Genomic DNA, 19,089 nt, shown 5'->3' with positions numbered 1-19,089 from the left:
CACAAATGTGAGGAAAATGCATCATTTTAGGAAAAGCTTGAGATTTTTAAAGCATTGTGGCTAAGACAAAATTGTGGTATCTATGCAAACCACAACACCCTGGAATCCAGTGTCTGGTTTTAAAAATATCTGTGTTTTAGAGGTTTTACTGGGTGGTGGTCAAACACTGGACCCGAATAGTGCAGTGATTTAGCTTGGCAAGTAAAAGGTCATGTAGGTTTACCCCTACTCTGATGGCTCCTATGTTAAACTATTTACCCAAATAATCCAAAATTCCTCTTGCTTGGCATAGGGAAACTCTATGCCCCAGGTGGGATGAAGGACTATTGGGGCTTTGGGTGGGGGAGAGGCTGAACACCAAAGTGGCCCACACATACCTCATATTTTTTTCTTAAAGTAAACAACATATCCAATAGAGGAAGACTGGTGGTAAACACGCCTTATCTGGCCCCCATGGGGCAGACTGAGCAGAGGATGCAGAGGAAGAGAGGCTGATTCTCAGGGGGGCTGCCCCACTGAACAAAGCTTTGTCATTTTAATTCCCAGAGTTTTCTGCATTCAGCAGGGTAGATTGGGAGTAAATATGCCCTTTCTACAGCTGATGGGGGGGGCATAAAGAGTGTTATAGCTGAGTTCAGGTAGAGCACAGGCCCACGTCCTCATGGGCCACTTGCCCCCAAAAAAGCAGTGTCATTTTCCTACCCTGGACCCTAGTATGCTTTCAGTCCCATCTGCTCACAGATGGCAGAAAAACTGCTGTTGTCAGGTTTGACAGAAGCACAAGTCAAAGCCCATAGGGGATGCTTCCTCCAGATAAAGGTAGTGTATTTTTATTGCCCGGTGTCTTGTTTGCTTTCCACTAGAGAAAGGGAGCCTCAGGACGCAAGGGAAAATGTTTGATTTCTGAAAAGACAATGAGAGGGAAACTGCTTGATTTCTGAAAAGACAATGCTTTCAATTATTCTAACAGGAACATTTATTTTCAAGTAGGAGGACGACACGTAGACATCCACCTCACACTGAAGGTAGTGCAGAGGGCGTCAACAGGTTGTCAACAGGTTGTCCTCCACACTCAGGGTGTTAAGCTCTAGTGTCCATTCTGGAGGGCTGTGGTTAATCATAGGTGATGCTTAAAAAAGGTCTCTCAAGGGAGAGTGGGCTTGGGCTTGTGGGCTTGCATAGACTCCAGTGGTTGCTTACTCAGAGGAATTGCCCCAGTCTCCAAACTAAGCCAACATCTCTAACAGAGGAAGTATAATCTCTGATAAATCTTTGCCAGGATGACAGCTAACATATCAGCTGGAGCAGATTCCTGACCCACCAAAGATTCTGGCAGGAATAATCTGATAGCTGCCTGCCTTTGGGCCATATGAAAACAGAGCGGTCACCAAGGTGTCATGCTATGAGTGAGGAAGCTATGTACAAAACCCTGTCTATTGCATGTAGCTATTTTCTTACTCATAATAAGGAAAATATATGTCTGCAGTCTCTGTGGTAAACAAACGGGTAAAAGGGATGGCCAGAGAACATGCAATGAAGCAAGTGCCCCCTGGGAATGTCTGAAGGCTGTGGTCAGAAATAGGCTTAATAATTCTTCAGAAAGCACCTCTGCCAACTCAATAAACCCATTCTGATTAGGTGGAAAATCAGTCCTGAGAGAATCTCTGCTCAATCCCTGACAGCTACGGCACAAGCAGCATGTGATCTCCAGGGAAGTGTGTACTAAGTTCAAGCCTTACCAACAATTTTAAAGTAAAGAATACAGCACAAAGTGGCATAAAGTTTCTAAACCAATTTAGAAAAACAGAGAACGGTTTAATGAGCAAAAAGACACCAAGCTAATCAAAAAAGTGAAAACAAAACTGGAGTTAGGAATTTTATAATGTTTAAGGACAAAATAGCGTGTAAAAATGCAAGCACTATTGAAAAACAGCTTGTGATGGCCTAGAACTTAGGCCCAATTTCAGGCTGGCTGTGCTGACCAAGCAGGTTGTTCCGATCAAAGGTTTTACCTTCAGACTTAGGTCCTGATTTAAAACTCGGCGGATGGGTTACTCTGTCACAACGGTGACAGATATCCTGTCCACAGAAATCTAAATCCCATTATGTCCTATGGGATTTAGATTTTGGCAGATGGGATATCCGTCACTGTTGTGATGGAGTAACCCGTCCACCGATTTCTAAATCAGGCCCTTAGTCTACAACTACTGGGAAAGCCTATTCTAGTCAGTCCTGCAGCCCTACCTTCTTATGCCAGGCTTACGGACATAAATACTCTCTCCAGCCAAATTTCCTTCATAGTCTACTCCTATTTAGTCAGTGAGCTCTCTTAAAGTCAGGAATGCTTCTGCTTTTTGTGTCCCTAAAGCAGGTGAACAGGAGGCCAACCACTTTATCCTTGAAGAGCAGTTCCAGTTACTGGGTGTCAGTAGGATTCGGAGGTCCTTTTGTCCTAGAGTGAGTCTTCTCTTCCAGAAAGAGCAAGAAGATGTCAGGGTTGTTCTTCCAGTAGGACTGTCTTTTTCAGTTGCATTCTTCTCAGGTCCAGGAATGTTCTGAGGTGTTGGTGATGGAGGTGTCAGATTTATCCTGTGCACTAACCAGTAATCAGAGGAATTCTTGCTGAATCCTCACAGTGTTCTTACAGTTCCCACCTCCTTTTGCTGCACTTCCTCTTTGCCTTAATATAAAATTAGCCAGGTGTCCCTGTTTCCAGATGACAGGACCCAGATGCCTCAAGGCAGGCCTGTCTTTATCTTCTTAGCGACTGCCCGACCTGACAGGGTCAGTTCTGGTTTTCCCTCCTATTGTGGCTAAAGTGTGTTTACGAGGGTCCTGGGATGAACAGAAGAAGCCCTCCTTGGCATCTCCAAATCAAAAGAGGAAGTACTAAAGCTGCCTTGTGTTCTAGCAACTGTTACTCGTCATTCCCAGAGAGCTAATCCCTGCTAAGTGATCATCACTTAACATTCATTGGCCTTTCCTGGGCCTATAAGCAAGCAATTGTCCTCTGCATCAGAGGAGTGAACTCTTCCATGTAATAATTTGTATTTCAGCTCTGGAGGTGTAATGAGTGACAGAACTGGTTTTAAGACTGTTCTGGACCAGGCAGCATCAAGTACATTTTCTAGAATGCTATTTTTCTGTTTAAGTTATCACCATCCACCATTATGGCAGATTTTACAGAATAAGCAAGGAATAACCTAGAACCATTTTTCTGGCCCTTTGGTAAGTGAAAGTAGAAAATAAAGATTTTACTCTCACCATGCCTATTAGGGAAATGTCAGGTCAAGGCCAAAAAGTAAAAGAATTTGGGCACTTATTTGAATGTGAGGACACACTACCCCTAATATGTAGTGCACACTATTTGTATGCCCTTTGCACTTGCAAAGTATACTTTAGGTGTGACTAATTAATATAAAAATAGGCTTTTTCTGCTTGGCAAGTGCAGTTTCACCTGCTGTGTGTCACTGCAGTATATTTAACCTGCAGCCTTGCCAGAACACAGTGGTGCCTATGGCAGAAATATAATTTAGTGATATGGGTGGTGTAAATACACACTGCAGCCCATGTATAGCATTTAACTTTAATGCCTTATGCACAAAAAATAAATGGATTTATACGAAAGGTAAATAGGCCACATAGGGTGTTCCATGTACAGCACATTTAGAGGGGAACTGTAGATACTTTACTACTTTTTAGAAGTGGTAAAGCGCATAGAGTCCTAAAGCTAGCAAACATGGGTTCCAGGAAAAGGTGACAACCCGGGGATGTCCTTGCTGAAAAGAGTACTTAGCTACAGCTGCTATTCTGAAGGTACTTGGGGGAAGAATGTATGTGCACATTATGTGGCAGAAGAACACACCCCATACCAAGTGCCCACTGGGCATGGATAATGGCTTACCCAACAGGCACTGAGATTAGTAATTAGGAGCTGACGCATCTGAAGGTCACACTCAGTACTACTGTCAGCAACTAGATGGCCTAAAAGACCCTTTAAACAGAAGTATGACTATAATTCCACTAAATGTGTCTTCATAGAGGTTGCATGGAGAGTAAAGTACCACTGTCTGCATTGGAATGCATGTGGCCCTTGGTAAGCAGAGGTCAAGATATATAATTTTCTGTTAAAATAAAATCACAGGGAAACAGCCATTATTTTGGCTTCTAAAATCACAAATTAAAGAATGTTACTGAAAAGTGACAGTATGTGGGGTTTCTGGGTCATTGCTTTGAAGAAACGTAGATGAGGGAACGTGACTCACACTGCACGGCATTCCACACCACAGGTGTCCAGCATGTAAGTCTTTGCATCCAACATTGATGTGGTATTTATATTGGAGTGGTCACTGTAATCATGAGGCAAGGGGTGATGCAGTCACTGGCAGGATGATACCTCAGCAAACAATCAGGCATAATGAGTTTGAACGCTGCCCTGTGTTATGTGATCGCAACATTTATATCGAGGGAAGCAGGTAATTTGTTAACATACACAAATAGGTGATTGCGTCTAAGTTTAAGGTTGCTTTTGATTCATTCAATCAAGGCACATCACTATATGAGTCAAGGCACATGCTTGATGTCACCATCGCTTACAACTGTTCACATGCAGGTTTGTTTTGACAACTCATGCACATCGCAAGTTGTTTCTGTCTTCTTTTTCATCATTGGTTTCACGTTATTTCACGTTCCAGGTAAAAGGATGGATTCATTTTTAGCGTGTGGCAGTAGGAGTTGTGCCTAGTAAATGCTGTACAGTGAAATTTATTTTTGCTTAATGTTCGTTTGTAGAAAGCCCTGATGAAGGGTCAAAGGACCCAAAATACTTTGGGTCTATAACCCCTTAGCTGCTGGGACTTTCCCACTCCTCTCTCCCCCCCAAGTGCTGAGCCCTTTTTCGGCTATTTGGGGTAGGTTGCACTTAGGCCTTCATAACTTTTTGTCCACATAAGCTATGCAAGCCAAATTTGCATCCTTTTTTTCCCAACATCCTACAGATTCTAAAAGTGCCCAGAGTTTGTGGGTTCCCCTGCAGCAGGCCAAGAAATTATCCAAAATACTGCAAAAAGATCATTTTTTTCAGAAAAATTGGAAAAAATGGCCACTGAAGAAAGCATGTGTTTTTTCCCATGAAAAGAGTTAGTGGGGCTAAAATCACAATCTTCCTAGCTTTGAGGAACAGGCAGACTTGTATCAGAAAACCACATTTCTCAACACCATTTTGGCATTTTACTGGGACATACCCCATTTTTACTATTTTTCTGCTTTCAGCCTCCTCCAGTTAGTGACATAAATGGGTGTGAAACCAATGCTGGATCCCAGAAAGCTAAACGTTTCTAAAAAGTAGGCAACATTCTAAATTCAGCAAGGGGTCATTTGAGTAGATCCTTCATGGTTTTCTAACAGAAAGTAACAGCTAAAATAAAAATATATTGAAATTGAGGTGAAAAAAAGAGCCAATTCCGCCCATGTTTTCTTCTATAACTTTTTCCATCTATGGCAGATTTTTTAAAGCAATATACTTTACTTTTACTGGACTCTTCTGGTTGCGGGTATATATAGGGCTTGTAGGTTCATCAAGAACTCTAGGTACCCAGAGACCATAAATGAGCTGCACCTTGATATGGGTTTTCATTGTATACAGGGTATACAGCAACTCATTTGATGAAATATAAACACTGAAAAGAGGTATCAAGGAAACCTTTGGATTTCCAAAATGGGCAGAAGATAAGGTGTTGAGAAGCAGTGGTTATTTGAGCATCTATGAATTTTGGGCTTCCCATACTAGCAAGTGACACACAGGGCATTTCTCAAATAGAGGTCTTTTTTACACACTGTCTTACAATTGGAAGGAAAACATTTAGAGAAAGACAAGGGGCAATAACACTTGTTGTGCTATTCTGTGTCCCCCAAGTCTCCTGATAAAAAATGATACCTCAGCTTGTGTGGGTAGGCCTACTGCTTGCAACAGGAAACGCAACATGGACACATCACATTTTACATTGAAATCTGAAGTGTTTTTTGGAAAGTGCCTGGCTGTAGTCTTTGGCTTCTAGCTCAGCTGGCACCTAGGGAAACCTACCAAACCTGTGCATTTTTGAAAACTGGATACCAAGGGAAATCCAGGATGGGGTGACTTGTGGGGCTCGCACCAGGTTCTGTTACCCCAAATCCTTTGCAAACCTCAAAATGTGGCTAAAAAACACTTTTTCCTCACATTTCGGTGATGGTAAGTTCTGCAATCTGAGAGAAGCCAAAATCTTCCTTCCACCCAGCATTCCCCCCAAGTCTCCTGATAAAAATGGTACCTCACTTGTGTGGGTAAGCCTAGTTCCAGTGACAGGAAATGCCCCAAAACACAACGTGGGCACATCACATTTTCCCAAAGAAAACTAACCTGTTTTTTGCAAAGTGCCTACCTGTGGTCTTTGGCCTCTAACTCAGCCGGCAACTACGGAAACCAAGCATACCTATACATTTTTGGAAACTAGACATCTAGCGGAATCCAGAATGGGGTGACTTGTGGGGCACTCACCAGGTTCTGTTACCCAGAATCCTTTGCCACAAATTTCCTTTCACACAGTATTACCCCAAGTCTCCCTCCAAGTCTCCCGAAAAAAATGGTACCTCACTTGTGTGGGTAGGCCTAGTGCCCGTGTCCGGAATAGATCACACAACAGTCAATGTTGGTCCTTACATGAGGGCAACTGTTGACCCTGGGGTGATCCATTCCTGACGCAGGCACAAGGTACAAGCACTCAAGTGGTGTAGCGTTTTTATCAGGACAGGTAGGGAAACACTGGGTGGTAGGAATTTTGTGGGCCCCAGCATATTTCTGTAGTGACAGAAATGCAAGAAAAAAAAAGAGTTTTTATTCAACATTTCAGCTTTGCAGGGTATTCTGAGTAAGAAAACTTTGGGGAATCCACACAAGTCACACCTATGTGGACTCCCCCAGATGTCTGGTTTCCAGAAATGTATGGGTTTGGTAGGTTTCCCTATATGGCCGCCGAGCCCGGGACCAAAAACACAGGTGCCTACCTTACAAAACCAGGTTGTTTTGTGACAGATAATTTTGATGTGTCCACAATACGATTTGGGCGGTGGAATCTGGATCTGAACTAAATAGGGGAGCTCCCAAGAGAGCACTCTCTCTATGCTTGCCGTCACATGCACCTCCTCTCTGAGTTGGGCTAACCCGCTACTGTCCCGCTGCACAGACTGTGCTTGTGAAGGGACAGCAAGACTGTCCTCATCACCTCCCTCATAATTACTGGAAGAGGAGTTATCTAATAGGACTCCGACGACTGAAAAATCACTCCTAGAGTCTGCGCCTTTGTCCTATCCCTCAGATGCTGTATCTGCTGTCTCAGTCTCTGATCCTACGTCAGAGCTGTCCTCTATAACCCGAGTTAGGGCTTGAGCAGCAGTCATTCAACGAGATGCCATCTCTGCTACTGGCTAAACTGTCGCTCGAAAACACTAGCCTATGTAGACAGTCACAAAATTGTTGGTGGGTGTGTGTGTGATACCTGCAACAGTAGAGGTCACCTTACCTTTGCTTCTTCCCTCAATCAGCATGTCCTCTCAAAGACACTCAAAAAACAAAAAAGATACATTGTTACTTCACCTTGTCACATAACAATCGTCAAAGTCTTTAGCGCCTCTAGCACCCAGTCCAACAATCATTATTGGTTCTCCCATTTCCAGTACCTCCTCCTCCGATTCCCTCACTGCCACCCAGTAAAAGTGCATTTTATCTCTTCATAACCCCCCTCGCACATACATTTAATTTGTATTATAGCGTGGTAATGGCTGCCTTATCCACTCAGCTATTCACATATAATACAGTTTTGTCCTGCTAGGATGGTTGAGGGTGACCGTACCCAACCCCACTTACATTTGAAAGGGATTTATCAACAGCACATATAAAGGAACCTGGCACTATTCTTTTATCACTCTAAACATCTTGGTGCCTGGACAGGGAAGGAAAGATCTTTCCAGAACAATATGTGGGGGTAGTATAGGGAATCTCCCCATTTCAAAGTCTGGCATAAATGTTAAACATCCAGAGCCACTCTTGGGTATAATCCTGGACCTTTGGATACTATAGAAGAAGAACTGTTTGCTGTTTGAGTCCTGCCTTGACCCACAGAGGTCTACCCTGCTGCTTGTGGACTGCCCTGAACCCCAGAGGGCTACCCTGCTGCTTGCGGACAGCAATGCTGAAGGGAAACTGAACCTGCTCCTTTTATTCCAGGCTAACCTGAGTGACCCCAAGGGTCAGTTCGCTGACCTGTCTGAGCTACAGGGAGACAAGAACATCCAGAGATCTCCATGCAACTGCCTAGTTGACCTGCTGCTCTGCACCTACCTGGACCTGCACCTGGACTTGCCTGAGCCCTGCTGGCCTTTCCTGTAGTGAGTTCCTGATCATCAAGAGATGCCTCCCCAGGACTCTAGCCTTTGGCTGGCATCAATTGAGCTCCTGCTGTGAAGAAGGGTGAAATTTGGAAGCTTTGGGCTCTTTGCGACTGCATACAGGCCTGTCCTCACCAAGACTCAGCCTCCAATGACAACTGCCAATGCGAAGCTCAAGTGAACCCAACATTTAGTGCTACAGCGACTGCCAGCAATGATCAGCAATGCAAAGCTCCACAATGACTGTTTGTGACAACCAACCAGCTGTTTGCAGCAAAGCGATGACAGCTTACACACCCTGGCCTGGTCTTCGCACTGCAGTGAGGACCATCCGTAATAATCTACCTGCTCTTCTCAGCCTCCTCTGCCACAAATGCAACTCTTTAAGCAGGACTTTGAAAATGTAACATTTTGAGTAAGATTAACCTGGTCCCTGTATCCGGCTAATGCTCCATCGTGGTGGGCCTGAACTTGTAACTTCCCCAGTAGCATGATCAGATGGCCGAGAGCGGTGCGTTATGCTTTTAGGAGCTATACTTACCTAAACCTTTGAAACTGCATACCTTTGGTTCTACTGATTGGATTTTTGTCATTCTAGTCTCATTTTATTTATTAAAATGTTATTTACTTTGCTAAGTTGGTTTGGGATTTTTCTTGTGTTGTGTTTTCACTTTATTGCTGTTTATGCTCAGCAAAAATACTTTATACATTACCTCTGAGTTAAGCCGGCTTGCTTTTGTGCCAAGGTACCATAGGGTTAAGCACAGATTAATTTAGTGACTTCTTTGGTTCACCCTGACAAGGATTGTGGTTGTTGCTTGAGTAGGGTTTTGCCCCCCCCTCAACGAATAACCCAATTTCTTACGCTGACTATCATAACTGAGTGTCACCATAACAAGAGAAGTGCATATAGATGCATGGAGCACTTGAGGAAGAAGGACGGCAGGCTTGTGTGGTTCTCCTTGGTTGGCTTAGAGACCAATCTCATGCTAGATTAGAAGCCCAAAGTTGTATCTAGGTAAAACCAAACTCAGTACAACTGCAGTGGGACAACTGTCACTACACTTTCATTACCATGAAGCCCTGAATATGCACATTTACTTCATCTAGAGTGTGCAACCAAGAAGACTGCCATAGAAAACTGAAACCCAAAATAAGGATGAGTAGAATGTTTGCAAATGTCTCAGCCACATTCAATTGCGTGGAACCATATTTCATTTGTGTTTTGCAGACTATGTCACTCAAACAAGGACCAGTCGTATGAAAATTAGGCGTTGGCCCACTCCGATAAGATCATTCCAACCTAAACCATCAGGCTAGAGCCCTCACTACATGGGAATATAAGGAACCACAGCCTGTATTATACTGGAAGTGAATGAATGGACAGCATGGAAACAGATGTTGGAACAAAGTGGCTATAGACAGAATTCTGGCAGTGAGTGAGTTCCAAGGACTAGTCATGGAGGACTGCAACTTGAAAAGTTGACAACCATCCACATGAGGTTCACATATAAGCATCAACATTTACCCATTTCAAGCTCCTCTCAAATAATTACAGTAAGATGTCACATGTCAGTAAAGTGTTAAGTCTACTCATTTTAACTTTTTTGTCTACTGCCCCCTGTGAATGCATTTTTGGCTCGGTGGTTGGGTTTAGAGGCATAATCGGGTCTGCTATATCTGTTTACTTTTTCTCTAAATGCACCAAGAATAACAGACAAAATTGGGACCTTTTTATGTAAAACAGGTGTCTGTGTGTGTGTGTTGTGTGAAAGAGAGAGAGAGAGAGATTAACAGAAAGAGATATGCACCTGGTAGGTGAATTTCATAATGTGAAACTACATAAAGCATAAACATTTCTTGCTTCTGAGACAGAGTATTTCATATAAATAAAAACATAATATATGAACTTGTATGAAGGCTTGTAAACCTAACTACACATTGCATATAAACAACATTTTGCCACTCAAAGCTTGCATGATAGCATGCACTTGACAGAAAACATTAACATTAGCAAATTCCTATGTTTTTTACTCATTCTTTTTCCAATTTTGACCTCTGTCATGGGCACATTTATAACATTCATGACACAAATGTCTACAGTAACAAGAGAAAATATGAGTGCCTTTGTTTGATGCCTATTTAGCTGGAGAAAGGAATTCTGCAATTTTAGATTAATCTTAAAATGTTTCTTTATGAATGTAGCATTGCTATTTACAGTTTAGTTAAATACATATTTAGAATGTTCTTTGTTAAAACTTGCAATGTTGAAGGAAGCTGTCCTGTTCACATGAAGACCTTGCAACCCTATTAGTCGAGATGAAGGATTATCTATGAGTATGTTGTAATTAGTTTCAATGTTAAAACTGTATAATAATTCCTCAGGGAAAGAGAGGAGAGATTTTCAGATCGTCCATTCTTGACACTGCACTAGGCTGATACTCTGATTCATCTATTCTTTTCAGATGAATGCTCCTTGAGGGGTCTCTGATTCTAACACTTTTGTGATTTAATTTGTTACTGATAGGCTCTACTGAACTGAGGCTTTCACATCTGAGAAGAGAAGCCTTTATGGGTTTTCTGCTGAGTTATATATTCTGAAACTATGAAAAGAATAGGGTTTAGATCTTATGGTACATGCTTTATGCTTTGTTGTATAAATTTCTATTGACTTGGATTCATTTACTAATAAAGACAGTAATGAGCTAAATGAATAATAAAACTCTTAAAATATCATTCAAACTCCAGTTACTGACTCTATGAATTAAATGCCACTGAATTATTGAGTAGCTTAAATGTGTTGATGTGCAGCTTCTTCCCAACTTACTTGTCTCCAAGACTCATTGCCTGGGGGTCCAGTAGAAGCAGAGATAATAAATATTTATTACAAGTCTGCCCATTCCCAAAAGTTGATAGCATAGGTAAGGTTAGATAATTAGAAAGAGATGCTGCAAAAATTAAAAGGTGCCCAATATAGATAAATGCCCAATTGCACAAAGCCCGAGTTTGAAGATTTACAGAGTGCGGTTCCTGAAGCGGTCCCTAGTAGCAGTTGTATATTGGAGATTTTATTAATTTTTTTTGAGTGTGTGAGTGCCCAAAGGAGTCTCGGCACTGGCATCTGCTAGATGAACAGTACATAAACTAATTGAGAAACTTAGTTGTAAACAGTCAGGTTTTAAGCTGTTTTATAAAACATTTAAAAATGGACTGGGCTTTGAGATGCAAAGGTATATTGTTCCAAAGTTTGCAAATAGAGGAGAGAAAGCTTCTGCCACCCCAGGACGCTTTGTTATATTAGGTGTTTCCACTGTTCTCGAGGTGGCTAATTGAATAACTCACCTAGGTGTGTAACATTTAAATTTTCTCTTAATGTATTCAGGTTCTATGTCATGAAGGGGTTTGTGAGCTGTGCACAATGCCTTGAAGGCTACTTGTTTTCTCATGGGAAGCCAGTGTAGCTCCAACATTATATGTGAGAGATTTGAACCTGGGAATTCTCACTAGGAGAAGAACTGCTGCATTTTGTAAAGTGTGCAGTTTATTCAGAGATCGTTCATGAATGCCCATATAAAGGGCATTACAGTAATGTAACCTGGAAAGCACCAGGGCAATGATTACCAATTTCTGAAGGTGGAACGTAATGAAGGGAAGATTCTTTCTCAGAATTCTTATCTGAAAAATGCAGGAAGAGGTGAGCTTGTTTATCTGATCTGAGAAGGTGAGATTTACATTGAAGATCACTCCTAGTTATCTGGCTTTATCGATCAGCAAGGGGGGGCAGATGTTTGGGCCACCAGGACATGTTCCAAAAGGAGGTCTCTTTACCAAAGAGAAGGACCTGAGTCTTCTCTGAATTGAATGTGAGGCAGTTTTCTCTCTTCCACTTAACTACTTCACTCATACAGTTGAAACGTTTAGCGGGGTAATCAAAATCACTTGAAAGTGACAGTACGATTTCTGTATCAAAAGGAGCAAATCAGCCTGACGAGGGGGAGAACATAAGCATTAGAAAGTGTGGTACTCAAAGAGGATCCTTCTGGAATGTCACAAGGCAGTGAGAAGGATTTCCGTGTGTGCTCTCTCAATTGTTCCCTTTCAGAGAGAAAGGAGCATAGCAGGTCAGGTGCAGACCCTCCAATACCCATATCATCTAAATAATCTACTAACACAGTATGACTCACAGTGTTGAAGGCTGCAGAAAGATCCAGCAGGACAACCGCACCCTTCCCTCTATTGTGCACAATTGATCTAATCTCCTCAATGGTGACAGTCAAAACTGACTCAGTACTATGGTTCCTCCTGAATCCACATTGTGCAACATCCAATATTTCATTTTTACCTAAAAAGATTGACGGTTCAGAGTTCAGATGTCATTCTAAGATTTTGGCAGAAGTGAGATAGAACAGTAGCTGTTTGCCTTGCTGGGGTCAAGAGAGTGTTTTTCTTAATCAACGGAAGAATGGAAGCCTTTTTTCCAGACCTTTATCTTCCTTCAGAAGGGGAAACTCATTGAATTGACTCTCCTTGGCTCCTAGGGTTTCGGTTTTTGAACCAGTGGGAATGCTGTTGCGACTAGAATCAAATTCAAAGTACACTTCTTCTACTTTAATTTGGAAGAAGTTTGCCAATTCATTGCATAGAAATAGGCTGTGAGTCATGGGCTTAGTAATGTTGGGATAGAGAGGGTTTTAATTGTTTTAAATACTTCTTTAGTAATATTTTTGCTAAGGTGATTTTCTCAGTAAAGTAGTTTGTTTTCTCTGGGGTAATCATGTATTTTATGTTCTTGAATGAGGTGCTTATATTTCTTTCTTTCATCAAGACTGCAGTTTTTTCTCCATTTCTTCTCCTACCTTCAGCAGTTTTGTTTTAAAGATCTTAATCTAAAGAAGAACCAAGGAGCAGTGAGTTGATTTCTGTGGCTTTTAAAGATTTTAAGGGGAGCAAGCTTTGGATTCACCAACAAGGGATGTTGTGATGCCTCCAAGATAGCAATGAGTTCAGTATTATTCACTTTGTTACAGGCTCAGGAATTTGTGACCTGTGCAGTTGAATTTCTGAAGGCTCTTAAGATGGGAAATTTTAGAGTGAAACTGATGGCTTTATGATCTGACCACGTTAGCGGAAGCACACCTTCCAGCTGCAGGTCCTGGTTACTTGAGAAAATGCTGTCCAAGTTGTGACCCGCTGAATGCGCGGTGGTGTTTGCCATTTGTTTTAAATCAAACTCAAATTGTCAATGAGTTGTTCTCTTTCCATATTGGATAGATCATCCAAGTGAACATTGCAATCACCTAAAATGGTGAAGTTGGGAAATTGCATGCGTGATTCAAGGAAATTGTTAATTAATTTTAAGAAATTAGCTTCTGGACCCGGTGGCCTATAGATTACGAGTCATTAAAAGCATATTTATTGGTCAGTCTGCATTTAAAAAAGGAGGGCTTCACAATCTAATTGTGTGACAGGCTCACACAGAATCTCCAGGGGCTTGTGATAAACTACCGCTAGATCTCCACCACATTTCGATATAAAATCCAGCCTAAAGATAGCCCACTGCAACCACTGCTGCTAAATCAGAGCTAGATGCCTAATCCGCCCATGTTTCTGTGACAAAAGCTATCTCAGGTGCATATGTGTGAACTTAGGTAGAGGTTTCAGTCCAGATACTAAATGTCAATTTGCACATTGATAACACTCAATGCTTTCTCAGAAATTGAACATATTGCACAAAGTGTTCCTACCTGAGTTATTAATCAGAAGGAGCTGGTCTCTGGTATACTTCTGGGAGAAAGACAGTCCAGGGGTTCTGCTGCAGGGCAAAATCCGGGCGTGGACAAGCACAGATGGCTTGCCTTTGGCATGCCAGCAGTACGTCTGTGCATCTGCCCAGTTTTTGTAGGGAGTTGTGCACATTGGCAGCATCAGCACTATAATGCTGACTTGCTTTTCACCGCTACCTCACCAAAATGGCCATCAGGGATGGAGAACAAATGATCCCCGACCTCCAACTAGGTATAACAAGACAGAACATGAGTTCTAACAGGTTCTGCGCAATATCTCAGAAAATGCGCAAAAAGTGCAAAATATGTGGAGTGCAGAAAATAGCAGCAGCATTCAGTGGCGTCAAACAATGTTAATGGCACAGTTAAAAAAATTGAAAAGGACACCATAAAAACAATTTAAAAACAATAAAAAATCATCCCAAACAAATAACAGCTAAAGAGATATTTTTGGTAGCAAGACAGTATGATTTGATGAGGGTTTCATGTGCTCTGTGAAAGGTAAGTACCTGTAATCAGACTGCTAGTTGTGAGTATCAAAAGGATGCATTGAATTTGTGATGAATAATGGGGTTTGTGAATTGTATTGATAAATGTTTACTTACTGATGTTTTAAATTACATTGCTGATGCTTATGCACTTTTGTCGAAAAAGATAAAGAGGTTATCAGACTACGAATTAGCCTTAAATGCCAGCATAGATAAACAGAGAAATAAGGGTTGATTTATGGTTTTCTTGTCTGCTAAAAAAAATTTGTGATGGTCATGAGACTTCGTCCACAGCACAATTAAGAGAGGGATACTAATAACTGTTGTGATTGAACCAATATTGGTCAGCGTTAGTGAAGCCTGATATGCAAAGGTGCACTGCATTGCTTAGGTGATTCACCACTGGTTGTGATTTCATTGGTGTGCCTCAAATTCTTTTTGATTGCAAAAAGTCAGAAGGTGTAAAAACTTGAAAATTTTGATTGTTCAATTGTTCCATGGTTTTCTTTAGAAGTAGCGGACAAAGATTGCTAGTTTATGTTGCTCTGATTATAGAATTAAAGCTTTTGTGTGAATATGAAGAAATTGTAAAGGAGGGTGAGCTGCTGCAAGGAGCGAGTTGTTGCATTGTACTGCTGCACTGGTATTGATTGGTTGGCGTAAATGACCATGCAGAGATTGGTTGAGGTGTGTAGAGAGCAGTACAGCCATTGATTGATTAGATTACTAAGAAGCTCTGAAATTGGAAGATGGGCTTTCCTGAATATGACGTACATGGAACAGACTCAGATCACTTAAATTTTGTATTCTGTTTACTTGCTATTTGTTGAATTAAATTCGGAATCATGAAATTTGTCATAGCTATTTGAAATTTGATGAGAGTTGATGTGACTATTGAAGGTAAGCCTACATATCATATGATGATTGAAGAAGGGATAGATACATGTGTATTGCTTTGTCAGTGTTGTGTGAGATCACTGAAAAAGAGGGTGCATTGAGTATTCCAAGATGGGGAAAATCTAATTTGAAAATGATTGACAAATTATGAGAAAATCTTTGTGAAATGAAGCCAACTACTAGACCTACACAGTTTGAAGCACTAAGGGCTTGGTAGAAAATGGCTCACAATCGAGAGAGATATCAAAGACGAACAAAGAATGCTATGAGGAATTACAAAAAAGCAGTATGGGATGAGCAACAACAAAGGTGGAATAAAAGTATAGTAAAAGAGCTATAATATCCTGTAATAGCATATGAAAAGGATGAACAATCTGAAAAATGTGAAAAGCCAAAAAGGAAAACAATTACAAGAGATAAAGAGACAAAAATTGGACACTGACTCAGGAGATTATAGGCCAGATGTATGAAAAAGTTTTGCACCTGCAATCGGTGCAAATCGGTAAATTCGGCCTTTTGCGAGTGCAAAACAGTGGTCTGCGATGCATGAAATGCATTCGCAGACCACAAATACGAAATCGCTAAAATTGCAATTTCTTGCGTTGTGACCTGGAAATTGTGAGTCGCAATTTGCGATTCGCAAATTCCAGGTCGCAAGGCTATGCTGGAAAAAATCGCAAATTGCGATTTTTCCAAAAATGGCATTTTGCACTTGCAAAATACCATGATATGCAACCAGGTGGTAACCTGGTGCAAAATTTAAAAATGCAGTTAAGCTGCATTTTTAAATTGAACATGTAAAGCACACATGCCCTTTTGGCATGTTTTTACCTTACATGTTGAAAAAACAAAAATTGGGGTGCAGGAGAGGGGGCCTTAGGCCCCCAGCACCCTGGCCTTTTGCATTTCCAAAATTGCGATTTCTGGTTCAGAAATCGCAAGTTTGGAAATGCAAAAAATTCGCAGCTATGGGCCCAACAGGCCCATAGCGGCGAATGGGGCCGGTATCGCAATTTGCGATTCGGTAATAGCATTTGCGATTTTTAAGAAATCGCTATTACCGATTCGCAAATGTGATACATGGTGCCACATGTAGCAAAGTCTAATATTGCGACTCGGAAATTGCAAGTCGGTGCGACTCGCAATTTCCGAGTCGCAATATCGGATGCAGAACGGTGTCTCAGACACCGTCTGCAACTCGCTATGGGGTCGCAAAGACCCATCTCATCAATATTAATGTGGTCGGTCGCATTTTGCGACCCCATAACAAGTCCCTGCACTCACAGGGATGGTGGCCTGCTGAAGTCAGCAGACCTCCATGTCTGTGACTGCTTTTTAAATAAAGCAGTTTTTTTTTCATTTTGCAGCCCGTTTTCCTTAAAGGAAAACGAGTTGCAAAATGAAAAAACATCCAAAACCATTTGTTTTTGTTTTTTCAGAGTAGGCAGTGGTCCATAGGACCACTGCCTGCTCTGAAAAACTATTTTTGGCGACATTCACAAAGGGGAAGGGGTCCCATGGGGACCCCTTCCCTTTTGCGAATGAGTTACCACCAATGTGACACGGGTGGTAACTGCGAGTTGCTTTGCGACCACATTCGCGGTCACAAAGCAATTCTGAATTGCGATGCGAGTCGCAAATAGGAAGGGAACACCCCTTCCTATTTGCGAGTCGCATTCACAAATTGCGAGTCGGTACCAACTCGCAATTTGTGAATGAGCATTGCGTTAGGCTGTTTGCATGGCGCAAACTGCGATTTTCGCAGTTTGCACCATGCAAACGGCTACCTACATCTGGCCCTTGGCCCTTTGCGGGTCGGTAAGAGCGATTTCTTAAAAATCGCTATTACCGAATCGCAATGGGCCGTGATGATACATCTGGCCCTATATTTTGGACGAATTATTGGCAATAATTCCACCAATTTATGTGAGTCCTGCTTCAAATGTTGATTTGAAAGTAACTATTAATATAACAGTAATATAAAGCTCCTGTTGACCCTAGTACATATCAGATTGCTGGACCGGCACAAGTAATACAACTAGTTGCTACACAACCAGTGTTAATATGGACAACAATAGCACAGTCATATGTAGCCCAATTGTAGCACAGCCTGTTATGACAGAACCTGTGATTCAGCACGTAATTCCAAGTGTTCCAGCACAAGTAGGAAGTGCTCAAAATGTGATGCCAACTGACGTTACTTCTGCTGTAGACGACTTCTGCCCAAGTTACTGGATTGATTATGACTAAGGCAGTACCTGCTCAGATTGCTTGCATCTCAAGTACAGTAGTTCAGAGAGCTATAGTAGGTGCAACACCAAGTACTTGTATTCTGACTTCTCAAAATTCAGAGATTATAGTGTAGGCACTACCACAAGGGATACAGACTTTAGGCAAAGGAAGGTTATTTGATTTCACAGCACAACACACACTGGGAGAGACAGGCTCCTCAGATTGTTCTTCCATGGTTTGAAGAACCTATGAGGAAGTGTACAAAAACAGAAGATGCAGTAAAACCAATCACTCGTACAGGTTCAGAGACTGTAGGACCATTGAATGTAGCCAGGTTAAAAATTAAATTAGAAGAGATAATTGGAGGATGTTTGTATCTTGATCATGTAAATCTTAAACAAGAAAAAAAAATGATTGACTTGTGCAAAGAGATTACAAAGAAAGCTGCATCTATACATGCTAAATTAATTGAATTAGCAAATGAATATGAAGTTGATCTTCAAAAAGCATCATGTTACAGAGAAATTTTAGGGTACAACTGGGTGATGAGTCAATTGAAAACATGCATTCTTCAGGAATGCGATTGCACATCACCGAACTAGTAAAGTACGTATGCAGATGGAGTAAATTTGACAAATTAGAAAGTAAATGGCCATAGAAACATGTAAAGAAAAATAACTTAACAGAAGGAGAAGGAGCAGAGGTAAAAAGAAAGCCACTTTCAGATTCCACCTGGGATGAGGGTACTATTGTTTATCCATTAAGAGAGGCACTGGATGGAGGATATGTCAATGCTGAGGAAAGTGACTTCTTGTCATTTTTGCAACAACGTGGGCCATTGGAAGAACAAGTGTAGGCTCAATCCAGACAGAAAAGGTAATAATCAATTGCAGCAAGGAAACCAGAGGCAAATGCAAAATGTGCCTGTACAGAAAGTGCAGGTACCAATGCAGAATCACGTTCAAGTTATACCAGTTCCACAGGTCCCTGTGGTCCAGCAGAACATGGGAAACACAAGAATGAAACAAAATCAATTGTCCTGAGTAAAATCGAAATACAATCCAAACGCAGAATCAAAAATGCGATCCAATAGTTTCCCATGTTTAGTGACAAGAGCTTGGACTTAGATGCGTCACAATCATGGTGCCTGAGAGGGGAGGCAGATTGCGTACTTGGCACTGTCCTAGAGGTAGACCAGAGTGGACCATTTGTAGTAAGTGAACTAAATGGTCACCAAGTGCGGTTCCTTATTGACACTGGAGCTACCC

Source organism: Pleurodeles waltl, chromosome 5 (assembly GCF_031143425.1).
Source record: "Pleurodeles waltl isolate 20211129_DDA chromosome 5, aPleWal1.hap1.20221129, whole genome shotgun sequence".
Taxonomy (NCBI): Eukaryota; Metazoa; Chordata; class Amphibia; order Caudata; family Salamandridae; genus Pleurodeles; species Pleurodeles waltl.
This window is presented reverse-complemented; position numbering follows the sequence as displayed.